Source organism: Diplotaxodon limnothrissa, linkage group LG10 (assembly GCF_057381915.1).
Source record: "Diplotaxodon limnothrissa isolate DT_005_m linkage group LG10, D_limnothrissa_male_GT1.1, whole genome shotgun sequence".
Lineage (NCBI taxonomy): Eukaryota > Metazoa > Chordata > Actinopteri > Cichliformes > Cichlidae > Diplotaxodon > Diplotaxodon limnothrissa.
The window spans coordinates 35,463,901-35,482,336 of record NC_140605.1 but is presented as its reverse complement, the minus strand read 5'-3'; the positions used below and the strand labels follow the sequence as shown (position 1 = coordinate 35,482,336).

At 39.4% G+C, this 18,436-nt stretch overlaps 1 long non-coding RNA gene across 1 annotated transcript; it reads left to right on the top strand.

Moving 5' to 3' along the window:
- Window positions 1-7,461: 7,461 nt before the first annotated feature.
- On the top strand, window positions 7,462-15,078 carry LOC146624859 (uncharacterized). The gene is made up of 4 exons (XR_014906538.1): window positions 7,462-8,046; window positions 9,771-9,803; window positions 13,833-13,992; window positions 14,212-15,078. It is a non-coding gene; the product is annotated as an uncharacterized LOC146624859 (long non-coding RNA).
- The last annotated feature ends 3,358 nt before the right edge of the window (window positions 15,079-18,436 follow it).

Here is an 18,436-nt window from a genome sequence, read left to right as displayed (position 1 = left end):
TGTGGGATTTTTTTTTCCCCTTGGGGGGGGGGGGGTTAGAAATGACTGAAAGATTAATTGGCTCTGTTTTGAGTTTTGTTCAAAAAAGAATGACTTCATATAGGGAAAAATATATATCACATGTGCAGGACACCTTAAACTCGTTTTTTAATTAAGCAGCGAGGCAGAACAAAGTCGGGCTGTATCAAGACACGAGGACTAAACCCCGATTCAACCAGACCCAGAACTGATCCGGCATTAAAACAGGACTACAACAGTTCAAAATCAGGACTACTGAGGACTTAACCAAGACAGAACCAGAATCAGAACTAGATGATAGCAGCACTAAAAATCATCATAGACCTGCACTACACTTATTTTTTAATTCTACCAAAGTACAATATTTAGATTGAGAAAAGTTTATATAATTATTCAGCCTTGTTGTGCAAACAAGCTGCAGAACTTAATAAATATAGAATTTGAAAAATAACAAACCTAAAAAGAAACACTAGGTACGAGATACATGAGGTCCTGTGATACGGTGATACTTTTGGCAAACAACCATGTGACTAACAGGTGTGTCTCACCTGCTCTTGTTCCCTCTCTGTGCTGACAATCATCAAATCTACAGTTGAAACCAGATATTTACTCTTCAGATAAAAACACTTTTTTAATTGTAACATCAAATCAGACTAAATGTTTATTTTTTAGATAAATATAAAAACACATTTGTTAACTTTAAGAGTAAAGAGAGAAACTGTCTGTATTTCTTAATTGTAAATGGCACCAAATTGTATTCAAATTGAGCCACACTTATGGAGCTCCACAGTTCTGTTCCTGCTGTTTTGTTGACATCTCTTGATGTTCCCATGTCACAGAAACAGCCTCTGTGTTTTGCCTTATATGCATCCACAGCTGTGCCACCAGTTTACTCACATGGACTCTACGAACCAATCAGAAGCTTCTTCAGCTCAGAATGGAATCGTCTGCAGTTTCTTATTAATTAACAATAAACTTAGTGTACATGTACTCCTACATTTGATCAAAGTGATAAAAATAGAAGCTCTGTCTCTCTTTATTCTGACATTTAACTCATTCAAAAGATGTTTCAATATTTATCTAAAACAAAAGTTTACTCTAAATTGATGTTGTGCAGTAAAAATGTTTTATGTTTTCTCCCTAAAGTGTAAATATCTGGTTATAAATGTGAATATCCTGCTGTGTACTGAAACCCCTCTTGTTTTGCATAGAAATATACTGAACAACATACAAAGCATAATATATAAAATAACATTTACCTGAGTTTTTTCTTTGAAAGAACCCTCTAATGTCCATTCTTATATTTCAGTACATAACTGAAACCGATTTAGTCGGGAGGGTAAGAACTGAGAATATGAAATAAACACACGTAAGCTAAGACTCTCTATAGAAACAGCATTGTTGTTGTTCGGCTTTTCATTTCGCCATTTGTTGATTCACTTGAAGAGCAAGTAACGTAACATGGGTCAAGTGATCAGTTTGATATCAATCTTTCGTGATGCACCGTCATATTTACATTATTTGTACGGTACAAATGATTTGCTTTGGTACCTGGTCAAACTTAAGCTCTCCTTAGTATGGCTGGCTCCGTTTCTCCAACAGCGCACTCACGGGCAGCAGCTGCCCCGCCCCCTCGCTCAGTCGCTTAGTGCCTGAGCTCGGATCATACCAATATCAGGGGGGATTCACGCACAGTCATAAATTCCCACAGTGTGCACTATGTGCTTCGAATATTGTGTGTACTTTTTGTTTTATACAGTTGTCAGCCAGGCATCTAACTATGAAAAAATTACACTCCAAAAGACCCCGGGCTTCTGACAAAACAACCTGGGCTTAAGCCCAGTAAGCCACCCCCACGCTCCGCCTCTGCACAACTGTATCCTTTCAACGGCTACCAAAAGTTAAAGGACCTAGCTTGTATGAGCCTTATGAGATATTTACCTAAAGATCCTCCAGCGTCAAACTCTATTACCCTTCCATGACCTGCAGCTCAGTAAAGCATCCCTCTGACAGCCAAACCCATCTGTCCTCTGATTGGAAACCTCGAAGCACAGGCCGAGGGGGCGGTGTGGCAGCAATTTTTCACACCAGCCTATTAATCAACCAAAGACCCAGACAGACTTTTAATTCATTTGAAAGCCTTATGCTCAGCCTCGTCCACCCCAGCTGTGAAACACTTACTTGTTATCATCTATCGTCCACCTGGGCCTTACACAGAGTTTCTGTCTGATTTCTCAGACTTTATATCTAATTTAGTTCTGAGCTCAGATAAAATAATTATTGTGGGTGATTTTAACATCCATGTAGATGCTAAAAATGACAGCCTCAACATGGCATTTAATCTGTTATTAGACTCAATTGGCTTCTCTCAAAATGTAAAAGAACCCACCCACCACTTTAATCACACTCTAGATCTTGTTTTAACATATGGCATAGAAACTGAACATTTAACAGTGTTTCCTGAAAACCCTCTCCTGTCTGATCATTTCCTGATAACATTTACATTTACAATAATTGATTACACAGCGGTGGAGAGTAGACTTTATCCCAGTAGATGTCTTTCTGAAAGCGCTGTAACTAAGTTTAAGAATATAATCCACCCACTGTTATCATCTTCAATGCCCTGTACCAACATAGAGCAGAGCAGCTATCTGAACGCTACCCCAACAGAGGTCGATTATCTTGTTAATAATTTCACCTCCTCACTACGTACGACTCTGGATACTGTAGCTCCAGTGAAAACTAAGGTCTCTAATCAGAAGTACCTGACTCCGTGGTATAATTCTCAAACACGTAGCCTAAAGCAGATGACTCGTAATCTGGAGAGGAAATGGCGTGTCACAAATTTAGAGGATCATCATTTAGCCTGGAGAAATAGTTTGCTGCTTTATAAGAAAGCCCTCCGCAAAGCCAGAACATCTTACTATTCATCACTGATTGAAGAAAATAAGAACAACCCCAGGTTTCTCTTCAGCTCTGTAGCCAGGCTGACAAACAGTCAGAGCTCTGTTGAGCCAACCATCCCTTTAACGTTAACTAGTAATGACTTCATGAACTTCTTCACAAATAACATTTTTATCATTAGAGAAAAAATGACCAGTAATCATCCCACAGATGTAATATTATCTACAGCTACTCTTAGTACCATTGATGTTAAGTTAGACTCTTTTTCTCTAATTGATCTTTCTGAGTTAACTTCAATAATTACTTCCTCCAAACCATCAACCTGTCTTTTAGACCCCATTCCTACAAAACTGCTCAAAGAAGTCCTGCCATTAATTAATTCTTCGATCTTAAATATGATCAACCTATCTCTAATAATCAGCTATGCACCACAGGCCTTCAAGCTGGCTGTAGTTAAACCTTTACTCAAAAAGCATCTCTAGACCCAGCAGTCTTAGCTAATTATAGGCCAATCTTCAACCTTCCTTTCATATCAAACATCCTTGAAAGAGTAGTTGTCAAACAGCTAACAGATCATCTGCAGAGGTTTATTTGAAGAGTTTCAGTCAGGTTTCAGAGCTCATCACAGCACAGAAACAGCTTTAGTGAAGGTTACAAATGATCTTCTTATGGCCTCTGACAGTGGACTCATCTCTGTGCTTGTCCTGCTAGACCTCAGTGCAGCGTTCGATACTGTCGACCATAATATCCTATTAGAGCGATTAGAACATGCTGTAGGTATTACAGGTACTGCACTGCAGTGGTTTGTATCATATCAATCTAATAGACTCCAGTTCGTGCATGTAAATGGAGAGTCCTCTGTAATGTATGTTTGCACTGATTGCCGATCACGCTTCAACTGAGTCGTCCTCGGTCAGAAGGAATGGTACTCCACAGTGATGTAGTTCAAATAACTTTAATAAGGAGGTGGCAGATGACATCAACAGGATGTACAGCGTTGGTAGGGAGGCATTACAGTATTCACATGCAGGTAAAGGGGGTGTGAGTGTGTATATGGGTGTGTGTGGTCATCTGTAAACAGGAAGAACAAACATTTGTATTAACCACTATAGATAGCAGTGTACCCCTTCTACAGTACTGTGGGTTTCCAGCGTAATGTTATACAATCTGCCATAACCTCATGGCCACTAGATGGCACCCTAAGACCATAAATGAATTTCTGGCTCGTATACATTGGCAAACCAGACCTCTGCAGATTACAACGCTTCAGAGAATAAACATAGTAAATAGTTACATCCACCTACAACCACAATGCTTGACAGTAAGTCGTATATGGAATGAAATATGGGCTGAACACAAGGCTGCCTGTAGTAGGCCAAAAAACGCATCTTAGCAATAGCAACGGGACTAGCTTCTTACGTACCAAATTACACAGATGAAGTCAAACAAGCATCACTCTCATCTTACAATACTCACATGGTAAGCACGCACACAGTATTAACTCACACAGGAATGCAAATAAATACATTACTCCTCCGACACACCTCTCATCTGTGCAGAACTGCGCTGAACACGTTCCCAACCGGAAGTACAGATACCGAGGTGCATCATGGGTAACGTAGTATAAAACAGTTACAATGAACAAGCGGACTTTTAACATCCTCTTCACACACTGAGGTTAATTATGGAGTTCCACAGGGTTCAGTGCTAGGACCAGTTCTGTTTACATTATACATGCTTCCCTTAGGCAGCATCATTAGAAGACATAGCATACATTTACACTGCTATGCTGATGACACCCAGCTCTATCTGTCCATGAAGCCAGATAACACACACCAATGAGTTAAACTGCAGGAATGTCTTAAAGACATAAAGACCTGGATGGCCGCTAACTTTCTGCTTCTTAATTCAGATCAAACTGAGGTTATTGCCCCAGCCAACATGTATATATGGGCCCCACCTGGTTTTTGCTCGGGCTGGATGGGTACCATGTGGGCATGGGCTCAAACTGGGCTTTTTGTATGGGGCCTACTTGGGTTCTTCACATTAAACCCATATGGGCCATCCCAAGTGAGCACTTTTAGTAGGTCCTAGCTGGGTCAAACATGGGAAACACTTAACTTGGTCCAAAATGGGAAACACATGTAGGACCCACTTGGGTTTTCCACCTGGGATAGACATGGGCAAACACAGTCATTTAAGGATAGGCTGTTGTTGTGTGCCCCAGGTGGGGCAAAGTTAGGTAATCAATATATGTTTTAGTATCGATGACACAGGTGGGCCCCACCTGGTCAAACTAAATGGGTCGCACATGGGCAAATGCAAGTCAGACCCTGAAAACATGTCTATGTGGGCCCCAGGTGGGGCAAAGTGAGGTAATCAATATATTTTTTTAGCACTGATGACATAGGTGGGGCCCACCTGGTCAAACTATATGGGTCGCACATGGGCAAATGCAAGTCAGACCCTGAAACATGTCTATGTGGGCCCCAGGTGGGGCAAAGTTAGGTAATCAATATATTTTTTTAGCACTGATGACATAGGTGGGGCCCACCTGGTCAAACTATATGGGTCACACATGGGCAAATGCAAGTTAGACCCTGAAAACATGTCTATGTAGGCCCCATATGGGTTATGTTAAGTTAATATGGGCATATATTTTATGTGGGCTCAAGATTGTTTAGTATATATGGGACCCACTTGGGTTTCTCACATGAAAGCCATATGGGCAAAACCAAGTGGGAACATATAGTAGGTCCTGGCTGGGTCAAACATGGGAAACACTTCACTTGTTTCAAAATGGGAAACACACGTAGGACCCACTTGGGTTTTTCACCTGGGTTAGACATGGGCAAACACAGTCATTTAAAGAAAAGCGTTTGCTGTGTGCCCCAAGTAGGGCAAAGTTAGGTAATCAGTATATATTTTTTAGTACTGATGACACAGGTGGGGCCTACCTGGCCAAACTATATGGGTCACACATGGGCAAATGCAAGTCAGACCCTGAAAACATGTCTATGTGGGCCCCATATGGGTTATGTTAAGTTAATATGGGCATATATTTTATGTGGGCTCAAGATTGTTTAGTATATATGGGACCCACTTAGGTTTCTCACATTAAAGCCATATGGGCAAAACCGAGTGGAAACATATAGTAGGTCCTGGCTGGGTCAAACATGGGAAACACTTCACTTGTTTCAAAATGGGAAACACACGTAGGACCCACTTGGGTTTTTCACCTGGGTTAGACATGGGCAAACACAGTCATTTAAAGAAAAGCATTTGCTGTGTGCCCCAGGTGGGGCAAAGTGAGGTAATCGGTATATATTTTTTGGTACTGATGACATAGGTGGGGCCCACCTGGTCAAACTATATGTGTCACACATGGGCAAATGCAAGTCAGACCCTGAAAACATGTCTATGTGGGCCCCAAATGGGTTGTGTTAAATTAATATGGGCATATATTTTACATGGGCTCAAGATTGTTTAGTATATATGGGACCCACTTGCGTTTCTAACATCAAATCCATATGGGTGGGCATCCAATGTAGGTCCTAGTTGGGTTAGTGATGGTAAATGTGTACATTGGTTCAAAATGGTAGCACATGCTTATGTGAGGATTCTTCTTCTGTGAAGAGCCTGAGAAAGTGTTATTTGAATAAAGGAGGATTTATTCCAAACAAGCCCATCACAGATTGCGCACAACCCAGGGAGTTCTGAAAGTCAAATTGTAAAAATAATCTCAAAAGAAAGTATGAACATAACTCTCTTTTATAACCTGCAGACGGCACCCATGTGGTACCATTCTCTAAGAAATCACCCTAACTTTAACATATTTGGCACAACCTCAGTCTATCACTTTTGCTACCCTTACGTACAGTCAGATGTTCTTGACCCTTCATTTTTGACCCTCTCAGTATTTAGCCTTGGCTAGCAAATGTACTCAAAGTCCACATTGAGACCTCAAGATGTTATGTGTTATCAGACACTACAACCCAGCTGTCAAGTGAGACTATAGGAACTTTGGTGTTTTTGAACATTCAATGTTACTCAAAACACTCTGCACACTATTCCAAATAACTGGTTTGAAACTGGTTACTTTTTAATTTTAGATTTCATTTTATGTACTTAATGTGAACTCTGCATGGTAGGCTGCATGGTGAGGCTCAGATAAGATAAAATAAGGACTTCATGATTCTTCTTAGGTAAATTCACTTGTCACAGCAGCAATAATAAGTGATTAAAACGGACACAAGAGTAGAAAAAAAGAAAAGCAAAAAATACGAATAAAAAACCTAAGATAAAAGTGAATTACACAGACAAAATCCAGATTTGGCATTTGCAAATTAAGGATTACTGGTTGTTCAAACAATTAAGACTATTTACTTGAGCAAACATGCAGTTGAGGATTTTTAGTAGATCAGACACACTCTACTGTATTAGAGAAAAGACAGTTAGTTACATGGAAGATGGAAGTTTTGGTTAATCAGATCCAGTAAAGCTCCTGAAGTATATTACTGATCTGTTAAAATGTTACTCTTCAAACTTGTGCCCTCAAATTATATAACCAGAAATAATTTATATTTTCTTTGAACTAGTGGAAAGGAGAGGGAATGGGGTCTTTCAAGCAGTCACACTTCAACTGTGAAACTCCCTTGTCCTTATGGTGTATTGACACTATTGAAACTTTTCAAAACCAGTCTAATGTTAGAAGAGCTTTTAGGTAAACTGTTATTCTTCTTCTTATCATTATTATATTTTTATTAATTATATTTTTATTATGATGTTGATTTGGGTGACACTTTTTGATAAATATTATATATTACTTTTTAAAACATATTAACCATCCCTATGCTTAAAAAACTTTTAAAAATAAAATTGTTCTTTTAAACTTGTGCATTGTTTGACTTTTAAAATTTTTGTATCAGGTGTAAAACGACTTTTTAAATAAAGTTGTTTTTAATGTGAGCAGCTCCTATTGGCTCGTTTAAAAAGAGGGAGGAGCAGATTGCACCGCCTAGCGTCTAGTCTTCGCGGTCTTTCGTCTGTTGCGCCTTTTCTCTCCCTGGTGTTTAAGAACGTGGAGGACAAAAGGATACCAAAGAATCGAAAACTATGACAAAGGTAAATACTTAAAGTTTGATACGTTTTCATCAATGGTTATTTTAGTAACTTTCTATAGTCGTCCTAAACGGTATAAGGGGGAGAAGCATAACATCTTTAGCTAGCAGGTAGAACTGGGTTAATTTGCTGCATTGTCTTTGGCAAACATAATTTAAAGTTAATTAAAAAACTCTTACTGCCTATATTCTACTCAATAAAGTTCATCTTATCTTATTCTGTTTTCATTGCACCATTCTCTCTATACAGTTTTTGAATTTACACACTATAACGTACACGGCAGTTTTTTTCTGTGCTTCTGCAACTGTTTCTTGGGTTTTCCTATAAGGTTTTTGTAATTAATTTAAAAAATTTATATTATTTTTTTGGCTTTAGTGGATTCCTGCTCAGCTAACTCGGCCATTATGCACTACCCAGTAAACAAAATGGCTGAACAGTATCTTAAATGTCTGAACATGAGCTAGTCATACCATGTTATGTAATATTCATGTGCAGTGTAGCAAGGTGATTGTTTAAATTACAGGAGTAGATGCCTGCAGCTGAAACGGTTTTCTGATCTGAATACGGTAATGTTACCAGATATGCATTGTACTATGGGAAAACGGTGGTGGATCAGTGTGTAAAAAGCCCCCAAAAGAAACACACAGCGTCTTTAGCTCAAACACTGTCTGATCACTCTCTTAGATACTGTGCTGTTCCATCTAGTTATTGGTTACTGAGAAATGTTAGGTCATTAATTAATTAAGAGAGTGCAGCTGTTCAGATCAGATGGTGAAGTAGGAAAATGCAGAACATGTTATTATAGCTGAATGCTGTGTAAAATACTAGTAATAAATCTAACTCCCATTTATGGCTTTTACTACTGTGGGGCTAAATAAAAAATTACAGACATAATGAAATCTGCTACAATTACAAAGCTTAAGTTTAAAACAATTATTATATATTAAGCATTTTTTTGCTCTTTTTTTTTTTAAATTCTTTTTGCTAATAATGGACTCAATTTTATTATCAACTTCAAAGACCTATTAAACTTTTAAACCATTAAATCCAGGAAATTAGATGCCCGTAAATGTACGAGACCCTCTTTATGTCTAGTATCCCCAAATATTTAATAATCCTTTCTAAAAGTACACAAATTTTGTTCTTTTCAATTAAATATTGCATGTTCAATGTATTCTTGAGCAGGTAAAAATTCCACTAAATTAGTTTTTGCATATTTTTAAGTATAATCAAATTTTTATAGTTTGCGAGTACTTTTAATTTGGAGATTTTGCCACTTGATTTGAAGTTTGGATAGTGCTTTATAGTAATTTGTAAATGTTTTGAACTCATCTGGCTTCTTAATAATTTAATAAAAAATTAACAAGCCATGTAATAATTTGAAAACCACTAGGGACCACTTATAAAAAAGTAATTCCTTTTTTACTTAAAGGAATTTAGGATTTATGTCTGTCAAGTCATTTGTTCTGGCATAAGTCACCATTTTGATATATCTTCCTGTGACTTTAAAGTCTGTCAGCTAGTTAGATACATTTTTGCACTGCTAGTGTTTGCTGCTTGAATTAGTCAGTTTATCATATAAACACATGCAGTGCCTTTCAAACTTTTAATTACACTGTTCATTTTGTGCATTAGTAAGAGAATCTTTTATATTGAATTATCCTGGGAAAAAACAAAAATGTTTGTATTTTCTCATGCACTTTCTTTCATTTCCTTATCACGTTTAGATTCTTCAAGATCACAAGCACCATCTTTGACATGTAAGTAACTTTCATATTATTTGTATTACTTATTATTATTATTATTATTATTTTTGAAAAGTGATGGTCTTTGGGGCATCCTTTTTTTTTTATTGGTATTAAGTATATATATTTATTTAGGCACAGGAGGCAATGATCTATTTTAAAATTTAACATTTATTTAATTTTCATCTTTTATGCTAACAATAATGCCAACAGTGTTCTCTTCACTTGACCCACAACTCTGACAGTTTTGGTCCTCTGCTCTCCTCACAATTGGCTGATTTCCATCTGAGCTGCTACTGTCAACTGCATTAAACTGATTTTACATTGCCTTGTTATTCTAATCTTTATCTGCGTTTTGGACTCCAAACATTCACACCTGCTGTTAGTAACCAGAGCTCACAAGAGTGTAAGGCGTGTAGTTCAATAAAGTGATCGATGTGTTCACTAGCTGATTTCAATAAACCGGTAACTTATCAAATCCATATTTTATAGGAAGTACATTACTGATAAAAGTGGTAATAAACACGGTAACCAATAAAAATTAAAATTTCCTGTTATAAAAAAAAATACTGCTGTGAGCTCGGTTTTCTAACACCAGGTGTGAACATCTACAGTCTTTAAGCGCTGGTAAAGATTTAAAAATAAAAGCATTCAATAACATAACATTAAACAGTAAATTAGTTTGATGGTGTTGACTGCAGCAGCTCAATGTTAATCAGCTGATGGTGATGGAAGCAGATGAGTGTTTTTCATCATGGTTGTTAGTGATGTGTTGGTCAAAACGAAACGGCTCTTTGAAGTGAACGACACAAGCGTGTTTTTTCTCTCTCTCTCACCCGCTCTCTCGCACTTTTTTTCCGCTTCACTCTGCACGCGAGCCTTGTGCTTTGCGCTGGGAAGAGGGGGGAGGGGCGGTTGTTACACACGCAGTAGCACAGTAACAGAGCAGGAGGGAGAGAGAGAGAAAGAGAGCCAGGGACAACAACGTCACATTACAAAGGTATAGTAATCATCCACAACTATTTTCAATTGCGGATGATAAAGGATTCAGAAAGTTTATTCATGCAGGCCCATATGACAGAGAATGTGCATCTTCTGTTTGTTTTCATATTATAATTTATATTTAATTGTGTTGTGGTTTGCAGTGTTTTGTGTTGTTTCACTTTAAATTTGTTTAAAAGGAAAAAGCTGAAAATTTAAATAGTTAAAAGTTGAAATGTAAATAGTTGTTTTTTTTGTATTATATGATTTATTTATTACATTTTATGTGGAGAGAATAAATAAAAGTATATTTACGGTGGCTGCTAGAGACAAAGCACGTACAAACCCCAAAACACGTAAAAACTCCAAAGCACGTACAAAACACAACAGAAGTGCTCCAGGATGCTAGGCACAGTGTTGAGATTTTGTTACCTAGTGGCTACACAAGCCAGGAAGTACCAACGACCGGATTTGGTGTGTGGTAGTAACAGGTAAATGAACAGCTTTTGGAATTTTTTATGAATATATATGAGTGCTTGTGTATAAATACACAAAAAATACACATATGATTTCAATTGTGTAAATTAAGTGATCTAGATAGCTCTGTTTTGGAAGTTCAGTTGACGCTAGAAATGGGTTTTGGAGTTTGTACATGCTTTGTCTCTAGGGGCCACCATATATATTTATATATAAACATATATAAATAAAACCACGTTTCTTTTTTTACATTAGTAATTCCTTTTGTTCATAATTTTATATTGTTGTTAATAATAAATTAATTAAAGCAACAAAACAACCTGAAGAGCCGGTTGGGAGCCGAAAGAGCCGGCTTTCTAAAAAGAGACGAAAATCCCATCACTAGTTGTGTAATATGCTGGTATTGATATGATCAAAAATGAACTGAGTTGTTTCGTATTCTATAGAAATTGTACATCTAATTAATAACAAGGCTTTCTGCTGATGTTATTAATTAAAAATGTATTGTTTTATTTTTAAGCAACAACTTTTTAGCATGCAATCAGTCCATGCTGTACAGGACAGATTTGTAAACTGTGCATACAAAAATAGACTATTTTACAAAATTGCTCTTTCAACAAATGTAAATCACAGCAGATTTTTTTTGTTGTAGGTGCACTGTCACAACTAGAAATGTGGGGGGAAGTCCTCAAAGTTGAAGGCAGAACAGGAAAATACATGGAAATAACAATTTTCCTTTAAATGGTAAATGGCCTGCATTTTTATAGCACTTTTCTAGTCCCTAAGGACCCCAAAGCGCTTCACACTACATTCAGTCATTCACCCATTCACACACACAATCACACACTGGCGATGGCAAGCTACATTGTAGCCACAGCTGCCCTGGGGCGCACTGACAGAGCACATCAGTAAAGGTCGATCTGGATACTTGATAACTGTTGGTATAGGTATGACATGAATTTGAATCTCCATTATCACAGGTTTTAATTGGGAGGGAACATGCAGATATACAGGAGGACTATAAACAGCAATTCCTATTGCATACAACTGTTTTAGAAAATACCAACAACACTGTTAATTTATCACTTGCTGGTCTATAGACTTTACAGTGTGGATGGATGGAAAATCCATCTGGCTCCACTCTGGCTGAATTGGTGCTACAAACAACTCTGCGCTCGGCTTTCCTGGCTGTGTGTGGATTTATACTTACACATCCAAATTTTGACCCTATTTTTCTTCCTTTCAGCTGATTGGTCAATTTCATGTCAATCACCAATTAAACAATCCAATCAGAGAACATCTCCAGAAGTTGATTCTGTTCATCTGGACGTAGCATTTTCAGTGGGAGAAAATGCTGCAAGCGCTACGTCCAGATGAACAGAATCAACTTTTGGAGATTTACTTACCTGGATAATTGAGCATGCATCAAGACAATCAGAGAACAGATAGGTTTGGCTGTTGGAGGGCTGCATTACGGAGCTTCAGGTCCTGGAAGAATAAATTCCCTTTTACATACCAGACCAGCATTTTTCTTCATTAGCACGAAGGAAAACAGTCTGTGCGTGTCAGAGTTCTGTGGTTTTTGTGTCACAGGGCTTATAATATGTGTAAAAATCTGGCCAGGGACCATCACATCACACTGCTATCATATTTTTCTGTTGCTATCATGTTTCTTTTCTGAGATGTTGTTACTTTTATGACAGATGTAACGAGAAATCTTCCAGAAAGTTAAATTTTTTATTCTAATCAAATATTTGATTCTGATAACAGATAAAGATTTTTTTTTTTACTTTTGTTCTGCTATTTCATAGTTTATACAAATTTTGGCCAATTCCTATTTATTTTAACCCTTTAGCCCCCAAAAAGTCGCCAGCGACAGGTTTTTCCAAACCTGTCTCGTCAAACCTGAGCTCTGCCAGGGGCCCAACACGCCTGGACTTTTAGAAGAAAAGAGATGTCCGAAAATAAACCACAGGGTCAAATACTTAATTTTGTTCAGTGTTTTAGAGTTATTAATTTGAATTGACTAATTTAAATATTTTATTCATGTACATTTTGATTGCCTTTAGTAAAAATGGCAAAATTTCAATTTCTTTTTTCTTTCTGTTATTATTCCTTGATTACATTCATATAGTATACAGTAGAGGAAAAAACCTACCAGACCTACCAGTTATCCTGCGTAACATTATTGGGGATAAAGGGTTAAGGAAGCGCAATTAATTTTTTTAGTTTAGCTTGTGTTTACTACCATTTTTTTTTTTATCACCACACAGTAAACATTAAGTAATATGTAAAGTGTCCATTTATCCTCCATTCCGGTCCATTATCTTAAGCTTAGGCTGCTGCCCCTCGACCCAATCCGGTACTAAGTAGAGAGGCCCAGACTTCGCTCTCTCCAGGCACTTGGCCCAGCTCTTCCGGGGGAATCCCAAGGCATTCCCAGGCCAGCCGAAAAACATAGTCCCTCCAGCATGTCCTGGGTGTTCTGGGTCTCTTCCTGGTGGGACGTGCCCAAAACACCTCACCAGGGAGGCATCCTAACCAGATGCCAGTATCTAATCTGTCCTTTTTGTATGTTCCCCTCAGGTTGCCATGGTAGCAGATACAGGGGAAACAAGTGTAGACGATGCCACAAGAAGGATGATGAAATTCCTCATATCACCTGAGCTGGCTGTGGAGTACAACATGCTTGGCCGACATGGGGAAAAAAAGTTCAGAGATTTGCGTCTTTTTAATGTTGTGTATGGTAAGTTAGTTTCACTTGAGACATTTGAACTTTAGAAAACTAAACTTTTTTAATAAAGTGTTTGAAAGTGTAACTGAGATTGGTTATCATGCAATTTGTATATATTTTTTGAGGCAATAAAGTGAAATAAACATTGTTCTTTGAAAATCATCACCAAATGAAGTAAGCTAAGATTAACTTTACTTTGGCTTGCCCGTTTTTCTTCTTCTTCATTTGCAGAGGCACTGAAGAATTATTTAACATCAAAAGTCAACTTGCAAGAAGCAGAGAAGGCTCTGTCCAAGTGGTTCAGTGGAGCTAAAGACAGAGGAGGACCGAGGGCTGCAAGGGTACAAAATAGACTTACGGCTCTGTAAAAAAACAAACCCTGCTGATTCAAGATAAGCTTTTGAGTTTTCCATCTGACTTTTTCCCCATGTTGCTACAGTTCCAAATATCTAAGGAATTTTGCTGTAGTTTGACATTTCTAGTTTTTAAACGTTTACGCACTTTGGAATACAGTTACGTAAAATCACAGTTGTTGGACAAAATAAATGTGAAAAATGTTGTTTTGTGTACCCTCGTGATTTTTGAAATGGTTTTATTTACAAACTAGATTTTGTTTGCGGTCAGCTTTAATATATTTGGTGTCTTTGTGTCACAGAACCCGTATTAGCCGTCTGAAAAATTGATTTTGTGACTGTTTTACTACATGGGGCCCACTCAGTGCCAGAACTTAGTCAATTCAAACTAGAAATAAGATGCAAATACAGAACCCACTGCTAATGCCATTCCAACTTTTTAGCTCATGTTTTCCTCATGTTGTACCCACTAAGAACTTGAAAAATGGGGCCTAGGTGGGTTTCAGTGTACTTTGCCCAGTTGGGGTCCATTTAGTTCCCAGATTTTACCTATATAACACCGAGATGGGCTTATAAAATGGGGCCATTATGGAACCCGCGGACAATCCCACTTAAAACCCACTTTTTAGCCTATGTGGTACTCACATGGTACCCACAAAACAACTTGAAAGGTGGGGCCTGGGTGGGTTTCTTTGTACTTTGCCCAGTTGGGGTCCATTTAGTTCCCAGATTATACCAATATAACACCGAGATGGGCTTACAAAATGGGGCCATTATGGAACCCGCGGACAATCCCACTTAAAACCCACTTTTTAGCCTATGTGGTACTCACATGGTACCCACAAAACAACTTGAAAGGTGGGGCCCGGGTGGGTTTCTGTGTACTTTGCCCAGTTGGGGCCCATTTAGTTCCCAGATTTTACCAATATAACACCGAGATGGGCTTATAAAATGGGGCCATTACGGAACCCGCGGACAATCCCACTTAAAACCCACTTTTTAGCCTATGTGGTGCCCACATGGTACCCACAAAAACTTGAAAGATGGGGCCCGGGTGGGTTTCTGTGTACTTTGCCCAGTTGGGGTCCATCTAGTTCCCAGATTTTACCAATATAACACCGAGATGGGCTTATAAAATGGGGCCATTATGGAACCCGCGGACAATCCCACTTAAAACCCACTTTTTAGCCTATGTGGTGCCTACATGGTACCCACAAAAACTTGAAAGATGGGGCCCAGGTGGGTTTCTGTGTACTTTTCCCAGTTGGGGCCCATTTAGTTCCCAGATTTTCCTAACATAACACCTATATGGGCATTTAATATGGGGCCATTACGGAACCCGCGGACAATCCTATATGGGGCCCATTTTTCAGCCCATTTCCAAACCATATGGGCCCCACATATAAATGTTGGCTGGGTGTACTCGGCCCTGAAAAGCTTAGAAATATGGTCTCTAACCAGATTCTTACTCTGGATGGCATTACCTTGGCCTCCAGTAACGCTGTGAGGAACCTTGGAGTCATTTTTGACCAGGACATGTCCTTCAACGCACATATTAAACAAATATGTAAGACTGCTTTCTTCCATTTGTGCAACATCTCTAAAGTTAGAAATATCCTGTCTCAGAGTGACGCTGAAAAACTAGTTCATGCATTTATTACTTCCAGGCTGGACGACTGTAATTCATTATTATCAGGATGTCCAAAAAACTCACTGAAAAGCCTTCAGCTGATCCAAAATGCTGCAGCAAGAGTCCTGACAGGGACTAGAAAGAGAGAGCAGATTTCTCCTGTAGTGGCTTCCTGTTAAATCCAGAATTCAAAATCCTGCTCCTCACATACAAGGTCTTAAATAATCAGGCCCCATCTTATCTTAATGACCTTGTAGTACCATATCACCCTATTAGAGCACTTCGCTCTCGCTCTGCAGGCCTACTTGTTGTTCCTAGAGTATTTAAAAGTAGAATGGGAGGCAGAGCCTTCAGTTTTCAGGCCCCTCTTCTGTGGAACCAGCTTCCAGTTTGGATTCAGGAGACAGACACTATCTCTACTTTCAAGATTAGGCTTAAAACTTTCCTTTTAGGGCTGGACCAGGTGACCCTGAATCCTCCCTTAGTTATGCTGCAATAGACGTAGGCTGCCGGGGATTCCCATGATGCATTGGGTGCTTCTTCTTCACTCACTATGTATTAACAGACCTCTCTGCACTGAATCATATCTGTTATTAACGTCTGTCTCTCTTCCACAGCATGTCTTTATCCTGTCTTCCTTCTCTCACCCCAATTGGTCGCAGCAGATGGCCCCGCCCCTCCCTGAGCCTGGTTCTGCTGGAGGTTTCTTCCTGTTAAAAGGGAGTTTTTCCTTCCCACTGTCGCCAAAGTGCTGTTCATAGGGGGTCATATGATTGTTGGGTTTTTATCTCTATGCATTATTGTAGGGTCGACCTTACAATATAAAGCGCCTTGAGGAGACTGCCGTTATGATTTGCTGCTGTATAAATAAAATTGATTTGATGCAGTGAGAGTCAGTTTCAGATGATTCCAGGAGGATGGAGCTGCTACCGTGAGCTCCGTTTCTAAATGTAGTGCAAACTTCCAGGACAGGCAGAACAAAGACCGTAACTTCCCAGGCCCCGACAGCAAAGCAAGAGCAGACAAGCACACAGCTGAAAATGGTTTGTCATAAATATCAATCAAAGGGCTCTGAGAACAAGTCCTCAAAAATCTGGAGCCCTGACTGAGACACCAGAGAGTCTGTTAGTCACGTCCAGCATAAAGACAAAGGTCAGAGCAGTCCGAGAGTCACAGCCCTCCCGTACAGAGATGGATGGATTTGATGCGGTGGACAGACACGAGCTCAGAGAAGCAAAAAAGGTTTAAGTAAAAACAACTTCCTTTCTTTGCTGTTAGTGTCTAATTAAGTGTGACAGGGCTCATGTGAGCTAACAGCAGCCTCAGGTTTGCAAACACTGTGTGAGGTCCCAGGAGTGGAGTGTTTCCCAGCTCAGACACACCATCCACCATCACAGCCACACATTCAGCCAGTTTAGGAGCAGTAATTAACCAGTCAGCTCACAGAAAGGCTCAGCTGACCGCTGCACCGACCTCGTCTCGGCCCTCGTCTGCATTTTCTCCTTACTGAGGAGGCAGCCACACTGATGCTTTTTAGGAAACCCTGCCCCCTGGTGGTGAAAGCGTTTGTTACAGTTACACCTGTCCGTTACTTTCAGTTTAAAATAAAGGATTTTACAGAAAAGCTGCTAATAAACATAAAAAAAACACATGTCATATCCTAACAACAATGCTTATGTCTTCATGTCGCAGCAGGGCTGGATGTATTCTCATATTTAGACTCCAGTCTAAGAGTTCAAACCCCGAAGATCCAGCACGGCGTCTTTCATTAGAGCCTCTGCCTCAAGTCTGTGACACAGGCTGCATGAAGGTTAACGCTGGAGGCGTGGACAAATCACGTGATGGGGATGCAGCAGCTTCCTGGCAGCCTGGCAGGGTCGAACTCTGAGCATACGTGTGGAGCTGTGAGATACCTGACCTCTGCCAGCAGGCCTCGTGATGCTGAGAGCAGGCTGAACATTATCTCCCAAACCTGACCTCACCTGAACCGAGGCTTCACCTTACAATTTCATGAATTTCATCACAGCTGCCTGCCAAAAGGGAGGAGTTCTGTCCTTACAGCAGGAGTAGACAACATGTTCACAACACCATGAAGGCTCCTTATCCCAGAGGAAACACAGCTTCACCTCGGTTTGGTGGTATTGGGTGAAAATCATCCTGTCTGTGGTCGTCACACTTACATAAACGCACACTCAGCTTCTCTGTTGCTGTCTGGACCTCAGTTACACGTTCATGCTGTTCTTCTCCATCAGACAAGCAGCAGGAAACATAAAGAAGATCAGACTGAAGGAAAGTGACATCTGACCAATACCCAAAGGTCGAAGCTGTGAGCTGTGATGCTCGTCCTCTAAAAGTCCCCATGGAGGTTTAGGTTCTGCTTACAAGAAGTTCTTCTGTTCAATAAGTCGCTTTCCTGGCAAACCATTCATCAGAACACTCAAAGAGTCAACAGCTTAATATTAATCAAACTGAG